We start from the raw sequence: 16881 nt of genomic DNA, 5'->3' as shown, positions 1-16881 counted from the left end.
CCCCCCCCATTGGGCCCTGCCATTACTTGCTTGCACTGTGGCTAAGCTCAAAGAAAGGGAAGGAGACGACTTTATATAGCAATCAGGACTGAGCTACGTGCATTAAGTGTGGTGATAGGCCATGAGATTCGATTCGGTATTTGCTAAGCTATATGTCAAAGGATAACTACATACTCTATCGCGCAACAACGACGTGCTTCCGTTTTTCGAGAAACTGTTGGTCGGGTGCATCCCAGATTTTTTTTTGAAAATAGAGAAGGGCAGCGGACCGGGGCAGCCGCCGGGGCCGGATCTAGACGGTGGGTGGGGCTCAAGGAGTTTGGTCCGGCACTGAGCAAGCAAGCACCGAAGCGGAAGCTTCTTGTCCCTCGGAGACCAATGCCAAAAATTGAGAAGGCAGCGCCACTGAAGCTCCAGGGCATGGAGGGGAGAAGTGCGCTCTAGGGCGCTGGCAGTCCTGGACTTCCAACATGGGGAGGGAGGTGCGTGCGGAAGGGTGGAGGGATATTATACCGGAGAAGGGGAGCAGAGATACGGTGGAGGCGATAGACGATCTAGATTTCTGAGAGACGAATGGGCGGAGTATGTTCTCGTTTAGTCTCTTGGCTACCATGGATGGATTGGGTTTTTTTTATTCAACAAGGGAACCAACCCTACCTTCTTAACCTAGGGGGATTCCGTTACCCAACCACATAGTGTGGTTAGCTTCTACAAACAAGTTAAGTTGGTGAGTGGGGGTTTGGTGGGTAGGGTACGGTGGAATACTCTACAAGACTTCGATGATAAGTAAAGGCGTATCTAGAGGTCCCCTCGGAATAGGGCCCAAGGAAAATTTTTAGGGGATAGGGCAGAAAAAGAGGAGCGATGGGCCCCCATACTAGGAGGCACACATAACACATTCCTCCTTGACAGCCCATCCTCGATGGGTGTGCTTTGGACCATGAAAAACTGGTCCTATAATTTCAACCTTGCGTGAGCCACCAAGCATCCTTGCTTTTCCTACGGCGACCTTCGCCATTTCATGCTCGCCGTCACCCCGGTACCTGAGCCCGCGTCGGACCTCGTGTCACCTCAGAATAATGTCAGGAACTCCGCGTCCATTTATACATTAAAACTAAGTAGTCTATTCGTTCACACATGTTAAATCGATATGGACGTGATAAAAAAAGGTACATGTATATATTTTTTTCACACAAAAGCTAGCGTTCCTAACAATGAGCGTATTCCGGCGAAAATTTATCTTTTTCCTGGGCACACATTTGATACAACACATGAAATATATATACGCACCTCAAATCACCCACAAAAAATTGCCAGGAACCCCGCGTCGCCTGACAGGCAAAACAGGGGAGATCTAGATCGCACCCCCGCATTCTCTCGTCCCTCTTACTCATCTCGCCGCACAATTAATTCTTTTATCGCACACGCTGAATAGTTTTCCCATAAGCAGCCCACGTTTTTTGAATTTGGGGTACCCATCTCATAAATATGGCACGAACATTTATACATAAATTGTTTTTTATTATATTTAAAAATATGTTATTAACATTTAGTCTTTCAAATCTATTAAATTCCAGCCACTGATTTCTAATACTTATTGAAGAGCACCTGCAAGCGCTTGGGGAATCAGGTATGTTAGGCATCCTCTTGATCGTCTTCTTCCGACGACAGCCACCCCCTGATTAGGGGCCACCATTGCTCGCTCATTGACTGGCATACAGAAAGAAAGCAATAATAGAGAAGGTCAATGCAGATGAGTGCGTTACTATATCTCGAGGTAGGGGGTGGGTAGATAACAACCGATAGGAGATGAATCACTAAGATGAGCTATCTACATTAAAAATCCAGATTGGCATTGAGATTTGTTCTACTCTCTGCCGAATTGTGATGTCTAGGCAGAAAAGTGTAACTCAGTATTTACGAAAAAATGGATGAAAATTTGAAGAATTTCTGAAACGTAAATTACAGTTTGGATAAGTATGTACGATCGGATTAGCACATCTCTTAATTAAGTAAATGAGACGAAAACTCTAGTAAGTCTGAAACTCAGTGGCGCCGTATATATATATTTTTCGGGGAACATAGAGAAATTTATTCGACCAAATGCTCTCTGGACCATCATGCAAGAGACTACTGACCCTGAATCTGGATGGTTCGGCCAGCCAACTCTCAGTTAAAATAGATACATGTGCAGAGATTCTTGGCACAAAGATGAGATGGAGTGCCGAAGCACGGACTACATATTGAATCAAATGTAGTAATATCAGGACCTAGCTGACCTATTTCTGCAATGATTGGAGCCACAACTGAACAATAATTGTCACAAGTATTCCAAAGATTAAGAACTGCCAGGCAATCAGTCTAGACTAAGACTTTTGGGAAGCCTCTGATGTTAGCAAAATTGATGCCCTCTCCAACGACTTTGTTTTAATATAAGTTGAACAGTAACTCCAAAGAGCAGTTTGCTCCTGGCTCCCATAAACCTAGTTAAATATCAAACAACAAATCCATATCCTTCAATGGAATTGTTAAAGCTTACAGCTATATCCATGTTTAACATAATGATATCGTCTTGTCGAGACCGCCATCCACGGCCTAACCAAATATAGCGTTTCTTGCAAGGGATGTCCAGAAGTAAAAGTGCTTCTTTTGGGAGTTTGATTGAGTTTACCCGATCAAGCTACTCTTTCTCAAGCAGGTGTCTAACTATTCTAGTAGTTCCAAATAGACTACACGATGGTAATAATTTTTTATTGCTGGTTATTCGTGTACAATTAATCTGACAGGATATCAAGGGCCAATGTATTTGGATGGAGCCATGGTAGTCGAACATGAAACCATAACCCAGCTCATGTGTTTTAATGTCATACTAAATAATGATTCTCAGTGCAGTACCCAGCTCAGCCAAGGAATTTCCTCTCCGGCCGCTTCTATATAAACCTCGGTGACCCTGAGAGATCTTCCTCCACCTCCTCTTTCCTCTTCCTTCATCCCCGACACTGAGCGACCGAGCAATGTTGGCCATGAGGATGTGTGGCAACGACTGGAAGAAGACCGCCCTCCGCTCGATCCTCAAGAAGGACGCCCGGCATGTGTGTTTTTCCAAGCACAAGCGGGGGCTGTTCAGCAAGGCCACCACGAGCATGCTGACCATGCTTTTGTTGAGTCAACCTTGGTCAGCAGCATTTACACAGATGCATGCATAGTTGCATGTCGGCAGAAGCATCAGCTGTTACTTAGCAAGGTAGTAATGGGCAGGTCGGCAGCAATACTTGCGTGCCTTACTATCTAAGGTAATAGCTAGCTTACTATTGTAGGTAGTAGGCTGTGACATATGTGCTCACGTCACAGCTACAAAAATATCTCAGTACTAGGTTGGTTCACTTAGCCATTCCGATCAAATACAAGTCAACAAGCTACTTTAGTTTCCTTGTGAGTGTACCAGCTTCACGACTAGTGTGTGTGTGTGAGCAGCGCCGTGTGCTTTGCTAGTTTACTCTAGCTGTAGTTTAGACTTGGTTGATCCTCAGACAACTAGCTACTCGCTAGTTCGGGCCAACAATTGGTATCAGAGCCTTAGGTTATGCCGAAGCATATGTCGAAAGAAGGCTTCGCCGGCAACGACTCCATGACCGCCGGGGAGAGCTCGGCTGAGGAGGCGCGTGCGGTGGACGCACTTGCACTGCAAGGCAGGCTAGGAGGGGAGTTGGGTGCACCACGCTCCATGAGAGACGTGGGCATGTCCGGCACCTCCTTCCCTCTCCTCACGCGGACCAATTACCCCAGTTAGTCCATCATGATGAAAGTCATCATGGAAGCACGGCATATGTGGAAAGCCGTGGATACCGGCGATGTCAAGTACGAGGAGAACCGGTTGGTGATGGAGGCAATCTTGCGCTCCGTCCCACCAGAGATGGTGCTCACCGTTGACGCCAAGGAGCCAGCCAAGGAAGCATTGGATATGTTGTTGTGGATGCACCGCAGTCTGATTTGAGGGGTATCTACAGGCAGTGTCACTTCAGAATGCGGCAGCCCAACCCGCGGCGGCCACGGTTGCCGTTCCGACCCGATCCGATCATATGCGAAGGAGAGGACGTGTTCAGGCGGGCAGCAGAGATGGCTCCCATTTCGTCCGTTGCAGTGAGCGCCGAGCCGGCGAACTGGCGCTAGTACCATCGCGTAGATGACAGTGCTCCGGTCGCTCGGCCATGAGGAATTTACGATCAAATCGCCGCTGCACCAAAGTAGCAGAAGCTAGCAATCCTCATGTGTATCTCTTTGGAATCAATCGCTGCGTAACTGACGGGAGTCGGGATCATACGTACATGACTAATTTCGGAGCCGAACGCAGGGGCTGCTGAGCCGAGAGAACGATACAACCGAGCATCTGAAGAGGGGATCGTCAGATGGCGAGGTGGACCACGTGGCATCATCTCACACAGGGTACGCAGGGAGAGGAGTTTACAACCCGTACGCACAGAACTTTTTTCCTTTCAAAGCCGAGCATGCATCCAGAGTTCATTAAGAGCTTATCTCTCCGGGCCCTACAGTTAATTCTTTACAACCCTCCAAGTAATAGCTCATGAAGCATCATTTGCCAAGTGTTAATTACATTTATGCTAAAAAGTGTTAATTACATTTATGCTAAAAAGTGTTAATTACATTTTCCTAAAAATGTGTTAACGATATTAGTACCTACTAGCAGGGTGACCTGCTCATTTGCGCGGCTAGATGTAACACATATTGCTACATTTAATATTATGTAGTCCTCGTGATTTTGGTCTGGAAGTAAACTATCATCAATTGGCTGGCAAATAAAACGGACATTTTCTAGAAACATGGTGAAACTTACTAAGGTCATGTTAATGCAGGAAATAAGTGAATAAAGTAGGAGATTATAAATCATGTTTGTTTTCATCTAAAAGTACTATAGCATGTTGCATTCCATTGGAAATTCCCACAGGTCTAATATGACTATACCTTTGTTTTGAACAACACCAAGAAATTATATGATAGGACTTCTCTCCTCTAACCCTACTTTTCAATGTTCAAGAAGGGATCATTAAAAAACCTCTGGATAAAATTGGTGTTTTGGATCGATGTGGAATCCATTGGTTTTCATATGTTTTACCCACTTTTCCTCTTCGATTTGCCCTCATCCATATGTTTCCCTATCTTCAGATCAATCATTTTTTAAGAAATTGCTTATAATTATTGTTAACTCATTGATTAATCAAATGACCTCTTAGCCCAGGTTGTATTACAGCTGTCTATTTGATTAATATTGTATTATCGTCATATCCTTATCTTAATTACTATGATTGTCTTTGTTAGAGTATCACTCGATCTGATGCAATTCGAGCTTTCTGTTATTGAAATTTTTTGAGACATTATTTTTCACTCCCATAAAGATCATAGATTGTAGCTATTTTTCATTGCCTTTTTATTGCTGAAAACATTTTTGCTACAACATTCTCTATTGGTCAGTCACAACCTAGCTTGTCCTTTCACCTCATATGCATGTTGTCGCCTCTAACGTGCTCCTTATGGGAGTGAAATTATCAGTGAGGAAGTTTCCGGGCTCACATTAGTTAGATAGTGGGTGTACAATTTCTTCATTTTGGATCAAATCCTCGATCATAAATAAAAATGTTGTTCATTATTTTTCATAATGCGATGATATTTTTATCTCTTTCTTTCAACATATATATTCATACTTGTATATTCATCAGAATTCTTCTGCAATATTCCCTTGCAATTAAACATGATGTAGCCTATTTGACACAACGGTGCCCTTCTCTGGTTTTGCACGACTTATACCTTTTTAACCCAATGACCGATTACATATTGGCAAGCCAGTATAGAAAACCAGTGATCCACGGAAGCATATTTGGCATCAGCGGTACTGACGAGAGAAAAGAGAAATAACCCACCCACCCACCCAAGACGCCGCGAGAACGTATCACAAGCTTGTGTGTTTGATCCATGGCACATCATCAAAACAATTAGATATATTGTTGTGGATGCACCGCAGTCTGATTTGAGGGGTATCTACAGGCATGTATTAAGCATTCTGCTTGGTGCATGTGTTTGGGTCTACTATATCCCATTCTAATATATATTCGAGCTTTGTCAAATCCGTATTATGATGGATAAAATGAAGCTTCGTTTTATTGAAGAGAATTGCATGTCCGCTCGTTACCATGTTAAGTCATCCCTAGTATGGAGCGTGTGTGTCCATTGAGAAAAGAAGTCAACACTAGTACATTGCTGACTCAGAATCCTGTAGCCAGCTAAGGTGTGTAGTACATTTGAGAAGATGTCTGTATTTCATTAAATGCCAGCAGCCATAGAAGGACAATACAGATTATCCATTAATTATTGATAATAAAGAAACGACATAAAATGTAATAAAAGATTGCATCCAGATGTAACTAGATGACAACAGATCGACGAACGATTGTCCATTGTTTAATGCTTTCACTTGAACGGATAGATAGAGCTCATCTTCTCGGTACAGGAACGGGAAGCCGACGTTCGTCTACAGCCCAGCAGGGATCTCTGGTGACGGAGGCATCCCCATCTCGTCGTCTAACCCTGGCGGCTGAGGAATCACCATCATCATCTCCTCCATATCCATCCCCGCGGCGAACACCAGCGGTGGAGGCATCTCCTGCATATCCATCCCGGCGGTGACCGCCTGTGCCGGAGGCAACTCCATCAACATCTGCTGCTACATATTAATATCGGAGGCGAACACCTCAGGCGGAGGCAGCGTCGCCATCAGCATCTGATGCCCCTGCTGCTACCGAGCTCCAAAGTACTACCACTGAAGAGCTGCAGCGGCAGCGGCGGGGCCACCTCCTCCATGCGGCTCATGTTGACGGGCAAGAGAACCAGGTTGGTGCGTTCGGAGACGACGTCCTTCACCTACATCGGCGCGGCAAAGAAGGCCACCAAGTGCTCATCCCCCATGTCGTGCACGTTCGGGTCAACCTAAGCCGCTATTGGATGGAGCCATGGTAGTCGAACATGAAACCGTAACCCAGCTCATGAGTTTTAATGTCATACTAAATAATGATTCTCAGTGCAATACCCAGCTCAGCCAAGGAATTTCCTCTCCGGCCGCTTCTATATAAACCTCGGTGACCCTGAGAGATCTTCCTCCACCTCCTCTTTCCTCTTCCTTCATCCCCGACACTGAGCGACCGAGCAATGTTGGCCATGAGGATGGGTGGCAACGACTGGAAGAAGACCGCCCTCCGCTCGATCCTCAAGAAGGACGCCCGGCATGTGTGTTTTTCCAAGCACAAGCGGGGGCTGTTCAGCAAGGCCACCACAAGCATGCTGACCATGCTTTTGTTGAGTCAACCTTGGTCAGCAGCATTTACACAGATGCATGCATAGTTGCATGCCGGCAGAAGCATCAGCTGTTACTTAGCAAGGTAGTAATGGGCAGGTCGGCAGCAATACTTGCGTGCCTTACTATCTAAGGTAATAGCTAGCTTACTATTGTAGGTAGTAGGCTGTGACATATGTGCTCACGTCACAGCTACAAAAATATCCCAGTACTAGGTTGGTTCACTTAGCTATAAAAGAAGCTTCACCCCGCCGGTTGTAAGCATTCCATTCCGATCAAATACAAGGCAACAAGCTATTTTAGTTTCCTTGTGAGTGTACCAGCTTCACTACTAGTGTGTGTGTGAGCAGCGCCGTGTCCTCTGCTAGTTTACTCAAGCTGTAGTTTAGACTTGGTTGATCCTCAGACAACTAGCTACTCGCTAGTTCGGGCCAACAATTGGTATCAGAGCCTTAGGTTATGTCGAAGCATATGTCGAAAGAAGGCATCGCCGCCGACGACTCCATGACCGCCGGGGAGAGCTCGGCTGAGGAGGCGCGTGCGGTGGACGCGCTTGCACTGCGAGGCAGGCTAGGAGGGGAGTTGGGTGCACCACGCTCCATGCGAGACGTGGGCATGTCCGGCACCTCCTTCCCTCTCCTCACGCGGACCAATTACCCCAGTTAGTCCATCATGATGAAAGTCATCATGGAAGCGCGGCATATGTGGAAAGCCGTGGATACCGGCGATGTCGAGTACGAGGAGAACCGGTTGGTGATGGAGGCAATCTTGCGCTCCGTCCCACCAGAGATGGTGCTCACCGTTGATGCCAAGGAGCCAGCCAAGGAAGCATGGGACACCATCAAGACTCTACGCATCGGCGTGGAGCGCGTGCGGGAGTTGAAGGCCTAGACCTTGCGCCTCCAGTACGAGGAGATCCGGTTCAAAGCCGGTGAACAAGACGACGACTTCGCCTTGCGGCTGCAAGGTCTCATCAACAAGCTCGCAATGCTCGGAGATCACATCAACAACCAGATGGTGATTCTCAAGTTCCTTTGCGTCGTCCCTAGGCAGTATAAGCAACTGGCCTGGTCCATTGAGAGCTTGGTGGATCTCTCCACCATGATGATCGAGGAGCTGGTAGGGCGGCTCAAGGTCGTCGAGGAGCGTGGCGATGAAGTTGACAACCGTGCTGGCGGTGAACTACTGCTCACCAGGGAGCAGTGGGAGGCGCAGCTTCAAAAGCGGCCGCGACGGCTCTTCCGGCAGTGGGGGAGGCGCCCCCATGGGAAGCAGAGGTCGCGACAGAGGCCGAGGCCCGCCCAGAGTGGCGGCGGCAACCGCGGTCGCAAGCCAAACCAGGCAGGGCAAGGCACTAGAAACGGTGGCAAGTGTCGCTACTGTAACATGCCGGGTCACTGGATCCGGGATTGCCACAGGAGGAAATCTGACGAGGCAGCCGCGGCAACGGCAAACCTCGTCCAGGCTGACGTGGACGGCGGGCCGGCAATGATGCTGTCAAGAGTCGAGCCCGTGCAGGAGAGCTCAGTGTCTCTCGCAACCACGGCCCCGACATCCACCCATTCCGTGCGAGAGGCACGGATCCCGTCCATGGGAACCATCACTCCAGTAAAAGGCCACACCTCGACAACGACATTCTCGGGGCCTGTCGACTGGGAGGCGATGAAGACCCGGGTGTGGGGGAGCCACACCCTGGCGACGGTGTCCCCGACAACCTCGGGACCCGACAATGTCGCGCAAGTTGGCGTGGCAACAACGCATATGGCATACCATGCTCCGACCATGATGCTGGCGACCATGGACTCTGTGCAGGAGCGCATGGAGACTCGGGTCATCCACACCCCAACAACGAGATGTTCGGGGTCTACTGCTTTGGCGGGAGATGGCTCCCCGACAACGGCATGTGCGTGCGGCATGATATCAAGGGCCAATGTATTTGGATGGAGCCATGGTAGTCGAACACAAAACCATAACCCAGCTCATGAGTTTTAATATCATACTAAATGATGATTCTCCATGCAGTACCCAGCTCAGCCCAGGAATTTCCTCTCCGGCCGCTTCTATATAAACCTCGGTGACCCTGAGAGATCTTTCTCCACCTCCTCTTTCCTCTTCCTTCATCCCCGACCCTGAGCGACCGAGCAATGGCGGCCAAGAGGATGGGTGGCAACAACTGGAAGAAGACCGTCCTCCGCTCGATCCTCAAGAAGGACGCCCGGCATGTGTGTTTTTCCAAGCACAAGCGGGGGCTGTTCAGCAAGGCCACCACGAGCACGCTGACCATGCTTTCCGGTGCCCAAGTGGGCGCCGTCATCTTCTCGCCTCGCTGCAAGGCTTTCTCCTTCGGCCATTCATCCTTTGACGCTGTCGTCAACCACGTCATGGCGGGTGACGGTGCAGGGCTTCAGGGCTCCGCCGCGGACAACGTGTTGCAGACGCTGCACCGGCAGCATGGCGAGATGCGCACAGAGCTGGCGGAGAGGAAAAAGTAGAAGAAGCGCGCGCAAGAGACCCTGACCAAGGGGTGCGCCACGGGGGACCAGATTGCCGCGTGGCTCGACCCTGATATGCGCGACATGGGGTATGAGGACATGGCGGCCTTCTTCACTGCACTCATGCATGTGTTGGCCGCTGTCTCCGGACGTGTCAACCAAGTTCTCGTAGAGGCCTATCACATCGATATGTTCCTTAAGCTCCTGGTGCCCCCGCCTCCGCCGCCGCCGCTCCAGCTCTTCGGTGCCACCACCTTTGAGTTTGATGCCTCAAACGCCGGGCTTAGCCCCCAGGAGTGGACATGCACCAGATGCTTACGGTGATGGCTCCTCCTCCCGGTTTGGCCACCAAGGTGAAGATACAATAGGGGCTAATGGCCACGCCGCCGCCGCCGCGTGAGTTCCCCGCAGTGATGGTGATGCATATGCTCATGGAGATGGTGTCGCTGCAGGAATTCGTCGCCGGTATGCAGGAGCATGCTAGCTTCCCCTACCAAGGAGAGAAAGAAAAATGCGCAGAGAATCAAAGTCTAACTTCGCACGAAATCTAATACTTTCTTGCCACAGTTATAGTATTATTCTAAATAAATCAAGCCAGGTCGATGTAAGACCCATCTCCTTGAGTTCTCCATTATCATAGTATTTATCATATTATTAATGAAAAGGTTTGCTGTAAATGGGGACCGACCCATTTTTGTCTACGTTGCAAGTCCAGCCACGACACACAACTGGGTCCGGCCACTTTTTGTCCTAGTTGGAAGTCCGCGCTCGACATGCAACTCTAAGCCTGCAGCGAGATTGCAATTAGTGGTGGGAGCAGGGTTGTCGGCAAGTTTAATTTACACATTTATAAAATATTCGCGGTATTTTTTTATTTTTTATAAAACTCAAGACCATTTTCCAAAATTATGATTTTTTAAGGAATAATGCGTTTTAGTTCATGTTTCAGTTTGGAAAAATAAGCGTGATCTTTTTCCAAATTTGTGGACATTTTTAATTTCATGAATATGTTTCTCAATTTTCCATGTTGCCGTTCATTTTATTTCTTTCTATTTTCCCTTCTTTCTTCCCTTTTATCATTATCTTATTTCACTTTTAATTTCAATTTTTTCTTTTTTCCTTTTTGTTGTCACTTTTTTCATCGCTACTTAAAAATGTTCATATTGTATTTTAAAAAAAATGTACACCATGTTTGAAAATGTACATCACATATTTTGTTTGAATGTGTTTAAAGCATTCAAAAATATGTTCAACTTGTTTTAAAACGTAGTCACCATCTTTTATGGAATGTTTGTTGCATTTTGAGAACATTTGATGATGTTTTACATGATTTTCATCATGTGTTTCAAAAATGGTCTCCACATTTAAAAAATGTATACTGTATAGTAATGAAAATGCTCATTTTTGCGAATCAACCTGTGGTTGGATGGTTAGAGGGACTATGATATTCCCAGTCCACCAGGGTTCAAATCCTGATGCTCGTATTTATTCCTGGATTTATTTCAGTATTTTCGGCGATAAACATTCAGTGAGAGGAGACGTTCACGTCAACGACGAGGTGCCTACGGTGACTTCGTAAATTTCAAGATGATATGTCGGCTCAGTCTTTTGGAGGTGCTCATAGGGGTAAGGTGTGCGTGTGTGCGTTCATAGGGTGAGTGTATGCGTGTGTCTATGAGCGCCTGTGTCTGTACTGATGTTCAAAAAAAAAGAAAATGCTCATTTTTTACTTTATAAAATGTTCACAATGAGTTTTCTAAAACTATTCACATAATCTTAAAAAAAATATTCACCTTGTTCTACAATTTATTCACCGATTTTTTTTAAAGAAAATACTTACTTTGCCACTCAAGTGCTTGTTACCATGTTAAGTCATCCCTTGTATTGAACGTGTTTGGCCATTGAGAGAAGAAGTGAACACTAGTACATTGCTCACTCAAAATCAAGTAGCCAGCGAACGTGTGTAGTACATTTGAGAAGATGTCTGTATTCCATTAAATGCCAGCAGCCAGCGACAGGACAGTACAGATTTATCAATTAATTATTGGTAATAAAGAAACGACATAAAATTTGACGAAAAATTTCATTGAGATGTAACTAGACAACAACAGATTGAGAAACTATTGTCCATTGTTGAATACTTTCACTTGAACGGATGGACACGGGTTTGAATCTCATCTTCTCAGTACGGGAATGGGAAGCCGGTGTTCGTCTCCATCCCGCCAGGGATCTCCGGCGAGGCAGCCATCACCATAAGCAACTGCTGTACCGCCATCCTCATCTCGTTGTTGAACCCTGGCGGTTGAGGAATCGCCATCTGCTTCTCCTCCATATCCTTCACCACGGCGAACGCCGGCTACGAAGGCATCTGCTGGATATCCATCCTGGCAGCTCCATCACCATCTGATGCTGCATATTCATTCCGGAGGCAAACCACTGAGGTTGCGGCTGCGTCGCCATTAGCATTTGCTGTTGCTGCTACCGAACTCAAAAGAACTGCCACCGAAGAGTTGTGGCGGCAGCGGAGGGGCCACCTCGGCCATGCGGCTCACATTGACGTTCATCGCGTTGTGGAGAACCTTGGCGCGTTAGGAGACGATGTCCTTCACCTTCATAGGGTGGACCCAAGCCGCTATCTGGTCCCCTACGTCACCCTCCTTCGCCATGACCTCCTGCTTGCTCTCCGTTCGCTTCTTCACCTTGACCAACTCGGTGCGCAGCTCGTCGAACTCCTGGTGCAGCTTATCCAGCTTCTTATCTTCGCCAGCAGCTCCCTCGTCCCTTGCGCCAGCCCCCGCACACTCCCCCGCAAGGAAGCGTTCCACGACGGAGTCGATGGATGGGTATCCAAAGGAAAAGGCGTTGCCGCCGGGCGAGAAGGCAAGGGCGGACACCTGGGCGCCGATCAGGACCGCCAAATCGATGGCCTTGCTGAAGAACCCCACGCGGCCCGTTCTTGAAGAAACTATTGCTCGGGCACATCGTATATTTTTTGTTGAAAACAGAGTAGGGTAGCGGACCATGGCGGGAACCAGAGCAGTCGCAGCCCGGGCTGGATCTGACGGCGGGGTGGGTTCGAATAGTTTAGTCCGGGACTGAGCAGGCAACCACTGGAGCGGAAGCTGGTCGTCCATCAGATACCAAAGCACAAAGTTGAGAAGGCGGCGCCGCTGAAGCTCCATGGCGTAGAGGCGTGCTCCAGGGCGGCGGTAGTTCGTGGGTGGACTTCCCGCGTGGGGAGGGAGGGGAGGGGGAAGGGCGGAGCGAGATTATACCGTCGGAGTGGAGCAGAGATATGGCGGAGGCGGAGGAGATGGATGATCTAGATTCCCGGGAGATGAATGGCAGAGCATTTTCTCCTTTGGTGTATTGGTTACCATGGATGGATTTGTATTTCTTTTATTCAAAAATGGAACCAACCCTACCTTCTTGATCTAAGAGAAATCCTTAACCTAACCAAATGGTGGGGTTAGCTTGTAACAATGGTTGAGTTAAGTTGGTGGGTGGGGGTTTGGTGCATAGGGTCTGGTGAAATACTCTAGAAGACTTCGATGATAAGTAAAGGCATCTCTAAAGGTCCCCTTGGAACAGGGCACAAGACAGTTTTTGGGGGATAGGGCCCCAAAACTGGTAGGCACATGACACATTCCTCCCTCACAGCCCATCCTCCATGGGTGTCCTTTGGACCTCCAAAAACTGGCCCAAAAATTTCAACCCTGCGTGAGCCGCCAAGCCTCCTTGCTTGCCCTTCGGTGACCTTCCACGATTCACGCTCGCCTTCATCCCGGTACCTGAACCAGCGTCGGACCTCATGGCACCTTCAAAAAAATTTCAGGAATCCCTCGTCCATTTATACATTAAGACAAAGTTGTATATAAGTAATTGTTAGCACATTGTTGAATCGATCTGGACGTGACAACAAAATTTTCATGTATACATCTGGGACCTCCTCAGGCCTGACAAGAAGGTTCCTGGGGACATATTTCTATGCTAATTCAGTAGCCATGGGGAGTTCCTTGGTGCCTAGGAGTTGCTCAACAGTGAGACCACATACGTACTGCAATACATTTCGACGCATGAGACAGAGGACAGGAAAGGCCAGCTCATGTGTTTTAATGTCGTAATACACAGTCCAGCTCATTATGGGGCAGAAAATATATACAGATCTATTTTTATTGTAATAAATCATGATTGCAAGGCAGTACCCGGCTTAGCCAAGCAATTTCCTCTCTGGCCGGTGCTATATAAACATTGGCGACCCTAAGAGATCTTCCTCCACCCCCTCTTTCCTCTTCTTTCATCCCCGACCCCGAGCGACCAAGCAATGGCGGCCAGGAGGAAGGGTGTCAACAACTGGAAGAAGACCGTACTCCGCCCGAACCTCCAGAAGGACGCCCGGCATGCGTGCTTTTCCAAGCACAAGCGTTGGCTGTGTAGCAAGGCTGCTACTTCTTGAGCTTGCGTTAGTTTTTCCCTTGAAGAGGAAAGGGTGATGCAGCAAAGTAGAGATAAGTATTTCCTCAGTTTGAGAACCAAGGTATCAATCCAGTAGGAGACCACGCATAAATCACCGAATACCTGCACAAATAATCAAACAACTTGCTCCCAACGTGATAAAGGGGTTGTCAAAACCTTAACGATTACTTGTAAAGGTGAGATCTGATGGAGATAGATAAACGGTAGAGTAAATATTTTTAGTATTTTTGGTTTATAGATAGGAAAGTAAAATATTGCAAAAATAGTAAATCGGAAACTAATATTGCAAATCGGAAACTTGTATGATGGAAAGTATTAACTTATATGATGGAAAGTAGACCCAGGGGCCATATGTTTCACTAGCGGCTTCACCGATGATAGCAAATAATACGGTGGTGAACAAATTACGGCCGAGCAATTGATAGAAAAGCGCAAAGTTATGACGATCTAAGGCAATGATCATCAATATAGGCATCACGTCCGTGTCAAGTAGACCGAAACGATTCTGCATCTACTACTATTACTCCACACATCGATCGACTCCTGCCTGCATCTAGAGTATTAAGTTCATAAAGAAGAGAATAACACGTTAAGTAAGATGACATGATGTAGAGGAATTAACTCAAGCAATATGATGAAAACCCCATCTTTTTAACCTCGATGGCAACAATACAATACGTGCCTTGCTGCCCGTACTGTCACTGGGAAAGGACACGGCAAGATTGAACCCAAACCTAAGCACTTCTCCCATTGCAAGAAAAGTCAATCTAGTTGGCCAAAATAAACCAATAGTTCGAAGAGAACACATTATTCCTACCAGTTTTGGGGCCCAGTCTTAGGCCCTTGCCACTCCTTATTCGATAGTCCATCAAATCCTTACCCAAAACTTGAAAACTTCACAACACAAAACTCAACAGAAAATCTCAGAAGCTCCATTAGTATAAGAAAATAAATCACCACTTTTGGTACTGTTGTGATCTCATTCTTTTTTTACATTGGTGTAATATCTACTGTATTCCAACTTTTCCATGGTCCATACCCCCGATACTGCTCATAGAATCATCAAAATAAGCAAACAACACATAAGAAAACAGAATCTGTAAAAACAGAACAATTTGTAGCATGTTGCATTCCATTGGAAATTCCCACAGGCCTAATATGACTATACCTTTGTTTTGAACAACACCAAGAAATTCTATCATAGGACTTCTCTCCTCTAACCCTACTTTTCAATGTTCAAGAAGGGATCATTATTAAAAAACCACTGGATAAAAACTGGTGTTTTGGATCGATGTGGAATCCATTGGTTTTCATATGTTTTACCCACTTTTGCTCTTCGACTTGCCCTCATCCATATGTTTCTCTATCTCCAGATCAATCATTTTTTTAAGAAATTGCTTATAATTATTGTTAATTCATTATTCAAGAGAATTGTACGTCCGCTTGTTACCATGTTAAGTCATCCCTAGTTTTGAATGTGTGTGTCCATTGAGAAAAGATGTCAACACTAGTACATTGCTGACTCAAAATCATGTAGCCAGCGAACGTGTGTAGTACATTTTAGAAGATGTCTGTATTTCATTAAATGCGAGCAGCCAGCGACAGGACAATACAAATTTAGCCATTAATTATTGATAATAAAGAAATGACATAAAATTTGATGAAAGATTGCATCTAGATGTAACTAGATGACAATAGATCGACGAACTATCGTCCATTGTTTAATGCTTTCACTTGAACGGATCGACAGGGGTTTGGAGCTCATCTTCTCAGTACGGGAACGGGAAGCCAGCATTCGTTTCCAGTCCAGCAGGGATCTCTGGTGACTGAGGCATCCCCATATCATCATCGAACCCTGGCAGCTGAGGAATCACCATCTGCATCTCCTGCATATCCATCCCCGCGGCGAACACCTACGGTGGAAGCATCTCCTGCATATCCATCCCGGCAGTGACCGCCTGTGCCAGAGGAAGCTCCATCAACATCTGCTGCTACATACTAATCTCGGAGGCGAACACCTCAGGCGGAGGCAGCATCGCCATCAGAATCTGATGCTCCTGTTGTTACCGAGCTCCAAAGTACTGCCACCGAAGAGCTGCAGCTGCAGCGGCAGCGGCGGGGCCACCTCCTCCATGCGGCTCACGTCGACGCGCAAAAGAACCTAGTTGGCGCGTTCGGAGACGATGTCCTTCACCTGCATTAGCGCGGCAAAGAAGGCCACCAAGTCCTCGTCCCCATGTCGCGCACAATTGGGTCAACCCGAGTCGCTATCGGCTCCCCCGCGTCACGCTCCTTCGCCGTGACCTCCTCATGCTTGGTCCGCTTCTTCACCTCGAACAGGTCCGTGCGCAGCGCGTCGAACTCCTGGTGCAACTTCTCCATCTTCTGATCTTCACAGGCAGTACCCTCAACCCTCGCGCCAGCCCCCGCACCCTCCCCTACCAGGAAGCGTTCCATGACGGTGTCGACGGAGGGGTGGCAGAAGGAGAAGGCATTGCAGCCGGGCGAGAAGGTGAGAGCGGCCACCCGGGTGCCGGTCAGGACCGCTAGATC

This window comes from Triticum aestivum, chromosome 3A, assembly GCF_018294505.1.
Source record: "Triticum aestivum cultivar Chinese Spring chromosome 3A, IWGSC CS RefSeq v2.1, whole genome shotgun sequence".
In the NCBI taxonomy this organism is placed as follows: domain Eukaryota; kingdom Viridiplantae; phylum Streptophyta; class Magnoliopsida; order Poales; family Poaceae; genus Triticum; species Triticum aestivum.
This window is presented reverse-complemented; position numbering follows the sequence as displayed.